This window comes from Ursus americanus, chromosome 22 (assembly GCF_024610735.1).
Source record: "Ursus americanus isolate L20-20 chromosome 22, mUrsAme1.1.p, whole genome shotgun sequence".
In the NCBI taxonomy this organism is placed as follows: Eukaryota; Metazoa; Chordata; class Mammalia; order Carnivora; family Ursidae; genus Ursus; species Ursus americanus.
Genome location: NC_142148.1, coordinates 13124902 through 13137591, shown reverse-complemented (window position 1 = coordinate 13137591; position 12690 = coordinate 13124902). Strand labels below are relative to the sequence as shown.

Here is a 12690-nt window from a genome sequence, read left to right as displayed (position 1 = left end):
TTGACTTGATCCTTTGTGATTTTCTGTCTTCACCCTCTGAAGATCCTGACCTTTCCTGTTATGATTTAATCTTAAACTTGTGTCGTATTTCATGTTTTTCTCTCTTTTTTTAAGTTTTATTTATTTATTTGAGAGAGAGAGAGTGGAGGGAGGGGCAGAGGAAGAGAATCTTCAAGCAGACTCCCTACTAAGTGCAGAGCCTGAAGCTGGGCTTGATCCCATGACCCTGAGATCATGACCTGAGCCGAAACCAAGAGTTGGATGCTTAACCCACTGAGCCACCCAGGCATCCTCATGTTTTTTTTTTTTCTCTTTAATGATAACATTAGTTGAATGACTGGATGGTCCTGAAATAACTGAATATATATGTATATTCATATATTTGTGTATATATTCAAACATAACTTTTGGGGAAGAAGGGAACTGTATGTTAACAGTTTAATATGAGATACTACCCTCCTACCCACTTTTCCCTTATGTGTGAATACTTTAATGGTGTTTATTCAAAATCTGAATCAGTCCCACTTATTTTTACTATTTCACCTTGTGAAAACTAGTTTCCCCAGATTGCTTGTGCTAGCATATAACATCTCATCTAACTCTTCTCCTAACTCCTCCTGTTGCACCAGGGTAGGAGAAATGAGAATAGAAAAAAGTTGTCTGATAGCCAGGAAAGCAGTTATGCTTTGCTTAGTTAAATTTCTTTTTGTTAATAATACTGTCGTTCTTTTGGTTAGCTTGGCTTGAAATCTGAGTCATCTTTGACCCCCCTCCCCCGCCCCTTTGATATAGTAGTAATTTAGTAAACAGGTAAGATAGTCTTAGTAAACCAGATAAGTCTGGTTTTCTGTTTTCATGTCTCCTGTATTTGTACCACTTTCTGCTAATATCTTAGCTTCCTAGGCCAAGATACCATAATTTCTTGCTTGTGTTTGTTCAAATGTCCCTTTACTCCCTCTTATCTACTGTTTCTAGCACTTGAAATTTTGCTTAGAAAATTTCCTTAAGTACGTCCCTTTTAATTAAGCCTCTGTTCTGCTGTAAGCTTTGTGTTTCTATTCCCTGGCTTACAGAAAAAAAGTACAAACTCCCTTCTCTGACATTTGAAACGGTCTTTTATCTGGGAATCTGTCTAAATCTCTGGTCTCAGCTCTTGCTGTTTCCCTATAAAATCCTTCAGTTAATTATGGTATATACCCGTTGTATTCTGAACATATTAGAGAACTATCTCCATGCTATTTATTAAAAAAAAAAAACAACCACCTCTTTATTTGGAAGTCATTTCCAATTTACAGAAGTTACAAAAATAGAGTATAAAGAACATCTAGATATCCTTTAGCCAGATTTACCCACTTGTTTATAATTTGCATCCGTGTGTGCTCTCACTCTGTCCTTCCCTCTCTCTAGATGCATGCATAGTCCTTTTCTAAACTATTTGAGGGTAAGTTACATATATTGAGCTTCTTTCTGCTAATACTACTGTATTCCCGAGAATAGGGTCATTCTCTTATTTAACTATTGTACTGTTATCAACTTCATAAATGGATACTGACACAAATGTATGGTCTATCTTCCAGTTTGGTCAGTTGACCTAATAAAGCCTGTTAACAGCATTTCCTTTGCTTCCTGTACAGAATCCAGTCTAGGGTCGGGTACTGCATTTACCATATTTATTTCTCTTTAGCCTCCCTTTTCCTGGAATATTTCCATAGCCTTTGTTTTTTATGGCATTGACATTTTTGAAGAACACAGCCCTTCCCCCCTTTTTAATAGAATGTTCTTCATTTTATGTTACTCTGAAATTTCTTTGCGATTAGATTGAGGTTATACATTCTTGGCTGGAGTATTGTATAGGTGATGTGATATCCTGAGAAAGATGCATAACTTCTGGAGACACATGATGCCTTCTGTCCCTTCTTGTGGTGTTAATACTGATTATTTGGCCAAGATGTTGCCAGATTTCTCCACTGTATAGTTTATTTTCCTTCCATGCAATAAGCATTTTGTGGGGAGACAATGCAAATACCATGGTTCTCATCACAATTTGCCATAGATTTAACATTCATTAATGATTCTTCTCTGACCTTATTTTTCACTGTGTTGGTTCCAAAACGGTTATTTTCTGATTCCAGCATTCCCTTCATGCTATGAGTCAGCCCTTGACATTATTCTGTAATCAAGAGCCATGTCTGTCAGTTTAGACTCATGAATTCTTAGGTTTTCAATTGATAAATTCATTACTTTACCTAATTATTATTATCTTATTTATTTATTTGACAGAGAGAGACAGTGAGAGAGGCAACACAAGCAGGGGGAGTGGGAGCGGGAGAAGCAGGCTTCCTGCTGAGCAGGGAGCCTGATGCGGGGCTCAATCCCAGGACCCTGGGATCATGACCTGAGCTGAAGGCCAGACGCTTTAATGACTGAGCCACCCAGGCGTGCCTACTCTACCTAATTATTTTGATGCTCCAGTTGTCCTAGGTTTAGAAAGTGGGACTCTTTTTTTTTTTTTTTAAATATTTAAGCGATAGAAGGTGGAACGCTTAATCAGTCTCCCTGTCCTTGTGGGGAGGAATAGTATTAGCGACTAGAATCTTGCAGGGGTTGGGGGGAGGTATCCTCATTGCTCGTGGGTTGACCCTTTCAGTGGACAGAGCTAGTAAATACGCATGCTTATATACACATATGTGCATATACCAACATACTTGTACATAAACACATTCATAGCAACATGCATATACATAGTTTAGAAATCATGAGTTTATATCAGTATGTCCAGCTTCACTCTCTGTCTACAGGGCTCTTCCTCTGCACTTACCATTTCATATTTTTATGTCCCTTTTTATGCTGTGAGAAACCTTGGCTCCCACCATTGTCAGTGCATTTACTCATTTGCTCTATCCTGTAATACATCTCAAATAATTTCAGAGTCACTTTGCCCATTTCGCCACAATAAACAAACTTAAAGTGGAGAATTTATGTGTAGTTCTTCACTGCCTTACAACCATGCTGCCCAAGACTGAGAATGAATAAATAAATATTGTATTCTTAAATTACTTGAATCAGCCTTCCCTTCTTCCTTTCTTGCTTTCCCTTTCCTCTCCACTTTCACTTCCCAGTTCAACTTTCTGCATAAGGTAGTTACGGTATTCATTTGAAATGAAATTAGGTTCATTTGTTTTTCATTGTTTTTTTTTTTTTAAAGATTTATTTATTTTAGAGAGAACGTGTGTGCGGGCCTGCGTGTGAGCAGGGGAAGGGACGGCCAGAGGGGCAGAGGGAGGAGCAGAGGGAGAGGGAGAGGAAGAGAACCACAAGCAGACTCCCCACTGAGCATGGAGCATGGAGCCTAATGTGTGTAGTTCGATCTTTCGACCCTGAGATCATGACCTGAGCCAAAACCAAGAGTCGGATGCTTAACTGACTGAGCCACCCATTTGCATCCCCCCACTTTTTTTAAGGTGGGCTCCATGATGGGAGCTGGGAGCCTCAATGTGGGGCTTAAACTCAAGACCCTGGGATCATGACCTGAGCCAAAATCAAGAGTTGGTCGCTTAACTGACTGAGCTACCCAGGTGCCCCCAGTTTTTTTAATGCTCCTTCTCATTCCGATGGGTTTCATTTTTGAATTTGTAGAAAATAAATATGTTTTCAAGAGTTAAAATTATACAAAAGATACACTTCCCTTCTGTATCCTTTCCATCCCATTTCTCCCATTTCTCGTAGGTAACCAACCTTGCTGTTCCCCCAGCCCCTTTCTCATTTATTTTTTACATAGTTTCCATTATGTGCATATGCCATAGTTTACTCAAGCAATATCCTATGTATGGGTATTATTTAGGTTGTTTCCAGTATTTTGCAATTAAAATGCTGCAGTGAATAACCTTGTGAGTATATATTTTTATATCTTGGGAGTGTACCTTTGGAATAAGTTCCTGGAAGTGAGACTATTGGGTTGAAGGGTTAATGTGTATGTAGTTTTTTGTTAGATATTGTCAAATCACATTCCATAAGAATTACACCATTTTGGATTCCCACCAGCAATGTATGAGAGTGACTGTTGTGTTTAACCACAGTCACACTGCAGAAGTTCTTTAACCCAGCATAATATATTTTTTAGATATATCTACATTATTGCATGTTACCAGTAATTTCTTTTTTATTGCTGAGTAGAATTCCACTGTGTGACTATTCTCATTTTTGGCTACTGTGATGAATAAAGCCACTCTGAACATTCAGGTACAAGTCACTGTGTAGATTTTCCCCTCTTGAGTACATACCCAGGAGTGCAATTGCAGGGGCTTATGTTAAGTGTATGCTTATCTTTTTATTAAAAAAATTTTTTTTGCTTCAATTTTTAATTTAAATTCTAGTTAGAAAACTTAGCTTTTATTTATTTCAATTTTTAATTTAAATTCTAGTTAGTATATGCTTATCTTTTTTATGAGATTTTTTTTTTTTTTAATTTTATTTATTTATTTGACAGAGACAGCCAGCGAGAGAGGGAACACAGCAGGGGGAGTGGGAGAGGAAGAAGCAGGCTCCCAGCGGAGGAGCCTGATGTGGGACTCGATCCCGGAACGCCAGGATCACGCCCTGAGCTGAAGGCAGACGCCTTAACGACTGCGCTACCCAGGCGCCCCTTTTATAAGATTTTATTTGAGGGGGAGAGAGAGTGAGTGAGCAAGCATGAGCAAGCACGAGCCAGGATAGGGGCAGAGGTAGAAGCAGACTCCTTGCTGAACAAGGAGCCCTGTGCGGGGCTTGATTCCCAGGACTCTGGGATCATGACCTGAGCTGAAGGCAGATGCTTAACCTACTGAGCCACCCAGGTGCCCCAAGTGTATGCTTGTCTTTATTAAAAAAACTGTGAAATTGTTTCTGAAGTGGCTGTATCATTTTATATTCCACCTGCAAGATAAAAGAATTCAAGTTTGAATGGTTCCTATTTGGTATTGTCACTTCTTCAGTTTCAGCCCTTCTAATGGGGTGATAGTGGTATTGCATTGTGGCTTTAATTTGCATTTCCATGATGTCTAATGATACCAATAATAGTTTCTTACTAACCACACGTATGTCTTCTGTCATGAAGTGTCTGTTTAAATGTTTTGCCCATTTTTAAAATTGGGCAGTTTTCTTATTGTAGGAGTTTTAAGAAAGTATATATTCTGGCTACTGATTCTTTTCAGATATATTTTAAGAGTTTCTTTCTCTTTCTTTCTTTCTTTCTTTCTTTCTTTCTTTCTTTCTTTCTTTCTTTCTTTCTTTCTTTCTTAGTCCTCCCTTTTTATTTTCTTAATTTTTTTGGACAATAGGCATTTTGAATTTTCAAGTACAACTTACCAATTTTTTCTTCTGTGGTTAGTGCTTTTTTATGTACTGAGAGATCTTTGCCTATCTGTAGGTTATGAAGCTCTTCTCCTGTGTTTTCTTATAGAAGTTTTATACTTCTGACTTTATATTTAGGTGTTTGATCCATTTTGGCTTAATTTTTGTGTATGATGTGAAGAAAGGATTGAGGATCAGTTTTTAAAATGTGGATATTCTGTTCCAGAGCCATCTATTGAAAAGACTCTCCTTTTCCCATTGCATTGTCTTGCTAACTTAATCAGCTGATTGTGTACATCACAACCTCTTTCTGGTCTTTTTTCTGCTCCATTGATTTATATATCAGTCTTAAGCCCACATACATTGTCCTGATTACTGTAGCTTTTATAGTAAGATTTGAGAGTAAGTAATGTGAATTTTTCAACTTTTTTCCTTGTCATGATTGCTTTGGCTAATCTAGGGCTTTGCATTTTGATACAAATTTCAGAACCAGTTTGTCCATCCCTGCAGTTTTTCAGTCACTCTGAGAAACTGTCCTGCAGAATCTAGCTAGCTGGGACATGCTGAACTGTGGTCATTATCTTGTCAATTCAAGGTTGCTGGGCTCTTTTTGGGTTCCTTATCCCTGTGCTGTGATGTGGAAATTGCTTTCTGGCAGAAAACCTTGGGTAGTGGCAGGATTCATGTTGTTGCCTTCCCCACCCCACCCCTGCCCCAGATGTTTCCCTGATCTCAGGGACCACAGTTTTTCACTGCCTGTTCTCTGATACCTGAATATAGTTTGTTGTTATAATTTGTCCTATTCACTATAGGATAGAGTTTGTTACTTTTTGGATTAAAGAGAAGTCCCACAATTGATTCTTGAGTTTGTAAAAAAGGCTCTTCTCCTGTTTTGGCTGATTTACAGTTTTTTAAAATTTTTTATTGTTTAGCATAGGTGCCAAAATATGTGGCTTTTAATCATAAAATCTTCTATGAGCATTTTAAAAAAAAGATTTATTAATTTTAGAGAGAGTGTGTGAGCGTGTGTGGGGAGGAGGGGTTGAGGGAGAGAATCTTTAAGCAGACTTCCTGCTGAGTGTGGAACCTGGTGTGGGACTGAGTGTGGAACCTGATGTGGGGCTCAGTCTCACGACCCATGAGATCACCATTGAGCCAAAACCAAGAGTTGGATGCTCAGCTGACTCAGCCACCCAAGTGTCCCTGAGCAATTTCTTTTTTTTAAGTACTAGGCCCAGTATGGGGCTTGAACTCATGACCCTGATGAGACAACATGCTCTACCAACTGAGCCAGCCAGGTGCCCCTATTTTATTGAGCAACTTTTGAGGCTATAGGATTAATTTCTGTTCAGAAGTTTTCCTAAGGAATATAGGATTGATCTTTAAAAATCTCTTACAATACAAAAACAGTTTTGTATTTTGAGACTAGGAAACCAATCCAAACTCTCTGTACCAGATTTCACATTGGAGTACCTATAAATGTGGGTGATCTCTTTTCTAGGTTCTCCAACTGTACTAAGTCTGTGGCCTGTTTGGACATAACCTTCCTTCTACCTTTGAGCCTTTGGAATAGGTACCAGGCTCACAGGCATTGACTTACATAAATTTCAGTCTTAATTTGTTAATGGTGGGCTTTTCATGCCTGATGAAATAAGAATGATTCTCAATTATGGCCTTCAAGATATGGCCTCAGTTGTCCATTACCCTGGTAAGTCGATTGACAGAGTTTTACTAAACCTATGAAGTTAACATTATTGACATGAGAAGTAGAGAGACAAAGTTTTTACTTTTTTATACACTTCTGAAATTTGAGGTGATAGAATCAGGTGCCACTTAAAGTATTTTCAGTGAGTAATTTGTTAAATTGAGGGCTAGAGATGAAAAAGAAAAAGGGGCATCCTCATTTACCCATCAGAAAACAAATAATATTCTAAAAGAACAGTTAAATTTCCCCCTTCTCTAGATCATTCAGCCCTGTGTAATTCTGTTTTGTTTAATCTTTTTCTGCAATCTGCTTTAAAGAAGTTACCTCCTTTAGGCATATGAGGAGACCCACACAGTTTGAATTAGTCCTTTAGTATGGTTGTAAAATTGTATGTTACTGTAGCTCAGTAGTCCATCAACCAGAGTCTGTTTCCTAAAATATCAAGATTTAAAGGTACTTCGTATAGTCTTTTTTTTTTTTTTAATATTTTATTTATTTGATAGCACAGTGGGGGGAGAAGCAGAGGGAGAAGCAGGCTTTCCACTGAGCAAGGAGCCCAATATGGGGCTCCATTCCAGGACCCTGGGATCATGACCTGAGCCAAAGGCAGACGCTTAACCAACTGAGCCAAACAGGCGGCCCTGTGTAGTCTTTTCCATGAGAATCTTAGACTTCAGAGCAATTATCAGAAAGAAATAGAGCCACCCATTTGGCAAAAGACATTTCTGATGCTCTTCATTCATCTTCAGGTACGAGTTTTCATCTGTTGCCCTTTCCCCTTGGCCTGAGGATAGATATCCTTTTATTTACTGAAGTGTTTGTGGTCACTTGTCTCAACTTTTTTCTGTAAATGTCTTTATTTCACATTAATTTTTGAAAGATCGGTTCACTGGATATAAAATTGTGGGTTAACAATTTTTTATTTCAGCACTTGATCTAATCTATCCAAAATGTATTTATTGGGATGGTTTCCCACTCATCTTGATTCAGGGTGCTTTTAAGTGCTGCTTCCATCTGAAGGTGCATCCTTGGTAAGCTTTGCTTTTCCTCCTGTAGGCTGGCTGGCGAAAGGCGGTGGAATAGCCAGCACGCAAAACTACTGTTTATGGCTGACGATGTTGGTGATTTTATAGCGTTCTGGGCACTTCCCTTCCATGAAGTAGGAATTGGGCTCCGCACCGGGTGCTACTGCTTCTCTTCCCTGAGGGATGGAGGAAGTCCTTAGTAAGGGGCATGTTCTCAGGAGGAAACAGTCACCACTGGAAAGTAGTTCAGCTAAAGATGTTGTTCCACTGTCTTGTTTCTGAAAAGATAACTTTTATCCTTGTTCTTCTGTGTGTATGATCTTTTTCCTATGGCTACTTTCAAGATATTCTCTTTTTATTTTTAAACAGTTTGTGCTGTACTTAGGTCTTATTTCCTTTGTAATTGCTTTCCTTGGGATTCTTTGAGCTCCTTCAGTGTATAGATTGGTGTTTTCATCAAGTGGGGAAGTTTTGGTCATTACTACCTCAAGTATTTTATTCTTTTCCTCCTTTATTCTGATTCTGTGATTCCGATGACATGTTTGTTAGATCATTTGGTATTTCTTGCATATACTTAAGGCTCTGTCCATTTTTTTGCAATTTTTTTCTTTCCTTTAGGTTCAGTTACTTTTTTCTGCCATTTCCAATCTGAGTAATATTCAAAAGTAAAATGCTTTTATGTCTCATCTTCTTACAACCCATGGTAGAAAGGGGCTTAAGAGAAGCTAATGGATTTATCAGAGTTGTATAACTAGTTTGTGGTGTCATTGAATTAGAACCTAAATCTTGATTCTTTGCAAATTTCAGACCATTTTCTTTCTGTAATTTGTGAACTTTTGTCATAAGTTGCTATCTTGTTAAGTGTTCATGCAGCTATATATAGGAGTAGGGGTGGTGGTAGGGGATTTACTTAACTTTCTGCAATTTTATAATGTTTAAGTTTTTATTTGCTTTAAAAAGTGATTTTCAGTGGAAGAATTTAAGTATCACTGAAGTCAGTAATACCTTAAGAACTGATCTTTTAGATGACATTCCCCAGCAGTGAAAATATGTCTATAGTTATTCAACAGAAATTCATTTTTAACCACAGAAGTTTTAAAATCACGGTTTTTGGACTCTCAGGCTGTGATATCATTCATGGTTTTGGAAATTAACTCTTTGAAGTACAGTCTCTTACCAGTCTCTTTTACTTCATGAAAATTTCTTAAACCAATTTTTGTGTCATCTTAATTAAAATGAGAGCACTATGTAGTTGGATAAAGGAATGAGAATATATTGCCAAGGTCAGGATAATTATTAAGTGCCTTTATATCACATTTTACTAACATTTTAGTTTCTAGAAAGTTTAGCATAGCCTTCTAGAGAATTTGATATTGAGAAGGTATTAGTAGCATATGAATGGCATTCTGAATTGTAAGGACTATATCTCTGTCCTTCAGTTTAGTTTGAAATTGAATTACTAAAGTTTAAAGATAACTGTTTAATTATAAGTTCTGCTTTTATTCCTTATAATTAAAATGAATCAAGCTCATGGACATCTTATAAAACTGCTATTATTGAAAAACCAAACAATTTAAGGAAATTGATTTTAGGTTTATATTTTATATATATAGAAAAATTGGCATTTGTTAATTTCATCAATTGTCTGCCTAGATATAACACCCCTTAAATTTAAAGCTAGAAAACACAGTTTTTTGTTTTTGTCTTTTTTTTAGCATGGGAACTAGGGGTGGTAATAGTCTCAGTTTGATACCGGTTTTCTGATTAGGATCAATTTACTTGTTTTATAGAACATCACAGGTTTTTCCAGCTTAAGTTTCTGTGATTGATGGATCTGGTTCCTCATTACAGAGCCTTTTAGTTATCCTGCTTACTGCTTTTCCCCTACTCACTAAATGCATGCTGATTGCTTAGATAGGAGATGTGAAAGTATTGGTAAGGTGAAGGTACTTTTTAAAAGGTGATACACAGGGATGGGTCAAGAATCTAGTCAGTGGTGATGACCTGGTAAGGGCCATTCTTCTTCTTCTTCTTTTTTTTTTAGGTTTATTTATATTAGCGAGAGAGCAGGCATGTGTGCACGCAAGCAGGAGGGGCAGAGGGAGGAGAGAGAATCTTAAGCCGATGCTTTGCTGAGCGTGAAGCCTAAGGTGGGGCTCTATATCATGACCCCAAGATCATGACCTGAGCTGAAACCAAGAAAGAGTCAGTTACTCAACTGATTGTGCCACCCAGGCGTCCCTAAGGGCCATCATTCTTAACTGTTTTCTTTTTGTTAAAGACTAGTAGGAATTTCTAGTTAATGTGACCAGAAAACGGTAACTTCTTACTGGAAACTTAAGCTGGGCCATTGAAAGACAGTTGTTAGAGCAGCTGTAGACAGTGCAGTTACACTCAGATTTCACAAAAAAGGGGAGTAAAATATTTGTTTATTTTTTTGTAGAAATGGTTAAGAGCTTGGGCTCTGGTACTGGAAAGACTTGGATTTAATCTATAGTTCCATCATTTACTAGATGTATGACCTTGGGTGAGTTATTTCCCCATATCTGTTTTCTCCTGTGAAAGAGGGATAGATTTGAGCTCTACTTCTATCTGTTCTGCATATCAGAGAGCTGAAATAGGGATTAAAATGAATAATAAATGGAATGCCCTCAACACAGTCTCTAGCTCAGATGTTAGATTAAATATATATTCACTTAACATTAACTTAACATTTTTAACTTAACATTAGTGTTTTTTAATTTAACATTAAAATTATGCGATATTTTATAGAAACAGGAGTATATATTATATGTGTTAAGTGTACTTCAGAAAACACCTATGGACCCACTACTTAAGAACTAGAAAGTTGTTAGGTATACCAGCTCCCTGTGTGTTTCTCCATCTTAGTCGTCCTTCTGCCTCTGTCCCAGAAGTAACAGATAATGTGATTCGCTTGCTTTTTAAAACTTCAAAAAAAACCCCACATGTGTGTTTTCATGAACCATGTTTAGTTTTTGTTTTTAGCTTTACAAAAATGAGTGTAATGTACTTCCTTTTTATTTTATTTTACTTTTTAAAGATTATTTATTTATTTATTTAGAGAGCATGCTCTGGGGGGAGGGACAGAGGGAGAGGGACACGCTCCCCTGAACTTGGAGCCTGACTTGGGACTCCATCCTTTTACTTGAAGACCACGCCCCTAGCCAAAATCAAGAGTTGGTTGCTCAACCGACTGAGCTACCCAGGCACCTCTAGTGTACTTGCTTTTTAAAAAAACTTTTGATTGCTTGTAATATTCACATATGTTGTGTATAATTTTTTTTAGCTACTACTATATTGTATTTTTTTGTATGGCTTTGTTTTTTGAATTTGGGATTGATGGTCATTAGAGTGTCCTCTGGTTTTTGATGTATGAATGAAATTTCAACGAACATTTTTGTGTATTTTGTTGCAAGATTATTTTTATTGCCCTGAAAATTTTTAAATATATACTTGATTTTAACTGCTGATGTACTAAATTTGCTTTTCCTGTAGAACTTCTTTAGAAAAAGTAAATTTTCTTATTGAAATAGCCCTCTTTTATTAGCTAATTTATTTTACCTTATATGAGTCATTTATTATTTATCACAGGATTAGCAGTATGCACTGCTTTTTTCCTTACACAACTTTAAGTACTTGATTTTAAAAGACAACTTTATTAAAGTATGATTTACATTTGATAAAATTCACCAGCCTTAAATTTATAATTTGCTGAGTTTTGACAAATGTAACCGTTACTACAATCATGATATAAAACACTCCCACCATCTCCTTTGTCCTTCTGTGCAATCGTCCACTCCGCTGATAGTTGGCAGCCCCTGTTCTGCTTTAAGTCCTTAGTTTTGCCTTTTCTGAATTTCACATAAATGTATTCCCCTTATGTATATAATATACTTTTTGTAATTGTTCCACCGTCCTTGGATATTCTGTTCTTTTTTTTTTTCCTCTCTGCCTTTCAGTTTAGGAAGCTTGTATTGATCTTTAAGCTCACTAATTTTATTTTATTTTTCTTCCTCAGCTGTGTTCCGTCAACTGATGAGCCCATCAAAGGCATTCATTTCTGTTCGTGTTTTTGATTTCTAATATTCCCATTTGCTTCTTTCTCATAGTTTCCATCTCTCTGCTTACATTACCCATCTGTTCTTGTTTGTTCACTTCTTCCATTAGAGTGCTTAGTATATTAATCATAATTAAAATCCTATAATTGGTTTCCAGTATTTTTTAAAATGTTTTTAAAGAACCTGGCTTCTTTCCTGTTTACTAGAGGCTTCTTTGGATATGTTATCAGAATCTGCTTTCACTTATCAGTGCTTATGATTTCTCATTTAAGAATATAGGCGACCACATAAAAACTTGACATACGTTCATAGTAACATTATTTATTATAGCCAGAAAGAAGAAACTACTTAAATGGGCATCAGCTGATGAATAGATAAATAAGACATTTCCATACATTAAGTATTCACAAATAAAAAGAAATGAACTACTGATATATGCTACAACATGGATGGATGAATTTGAAAGGATTATATTAAGTGAAAGAGGCCAATCACAAAGGACTAGATATTGTATGATTCCATTTGAATCAGCTGTCCAGAATAGATAAATCAT

The 12690-nt window shown here is 36.8% G+C and overlaps 1 protein-coding gene across 6 annotated transcripts in view; it reads left to right on the top strand.

The window, feature by feature from the left end:
• The window catches only part of NCOA3 (nuclear receptor coactivator 3), a 131479-nt gene that overhangs the window by 66793 nt on the left and 51996 nt on the right, over positions 1–12690 (top strand). Inside the window, exon 1 of one of the 6 annotated variants that reach the window (XM_045804732.2) lies at positions 5260–7782. The exons of the other annotated variants lie outside the window; for them this stretch is intronic. The gene's annotated coding sequence lies outside the window, so the exon portion shown is untranslated. Of the gene's footprint in view, positions 1–5259; positions 7783–12690 lie in introns of those variants that run through there. 6 annotated transcript variants of the gene reach the window in all.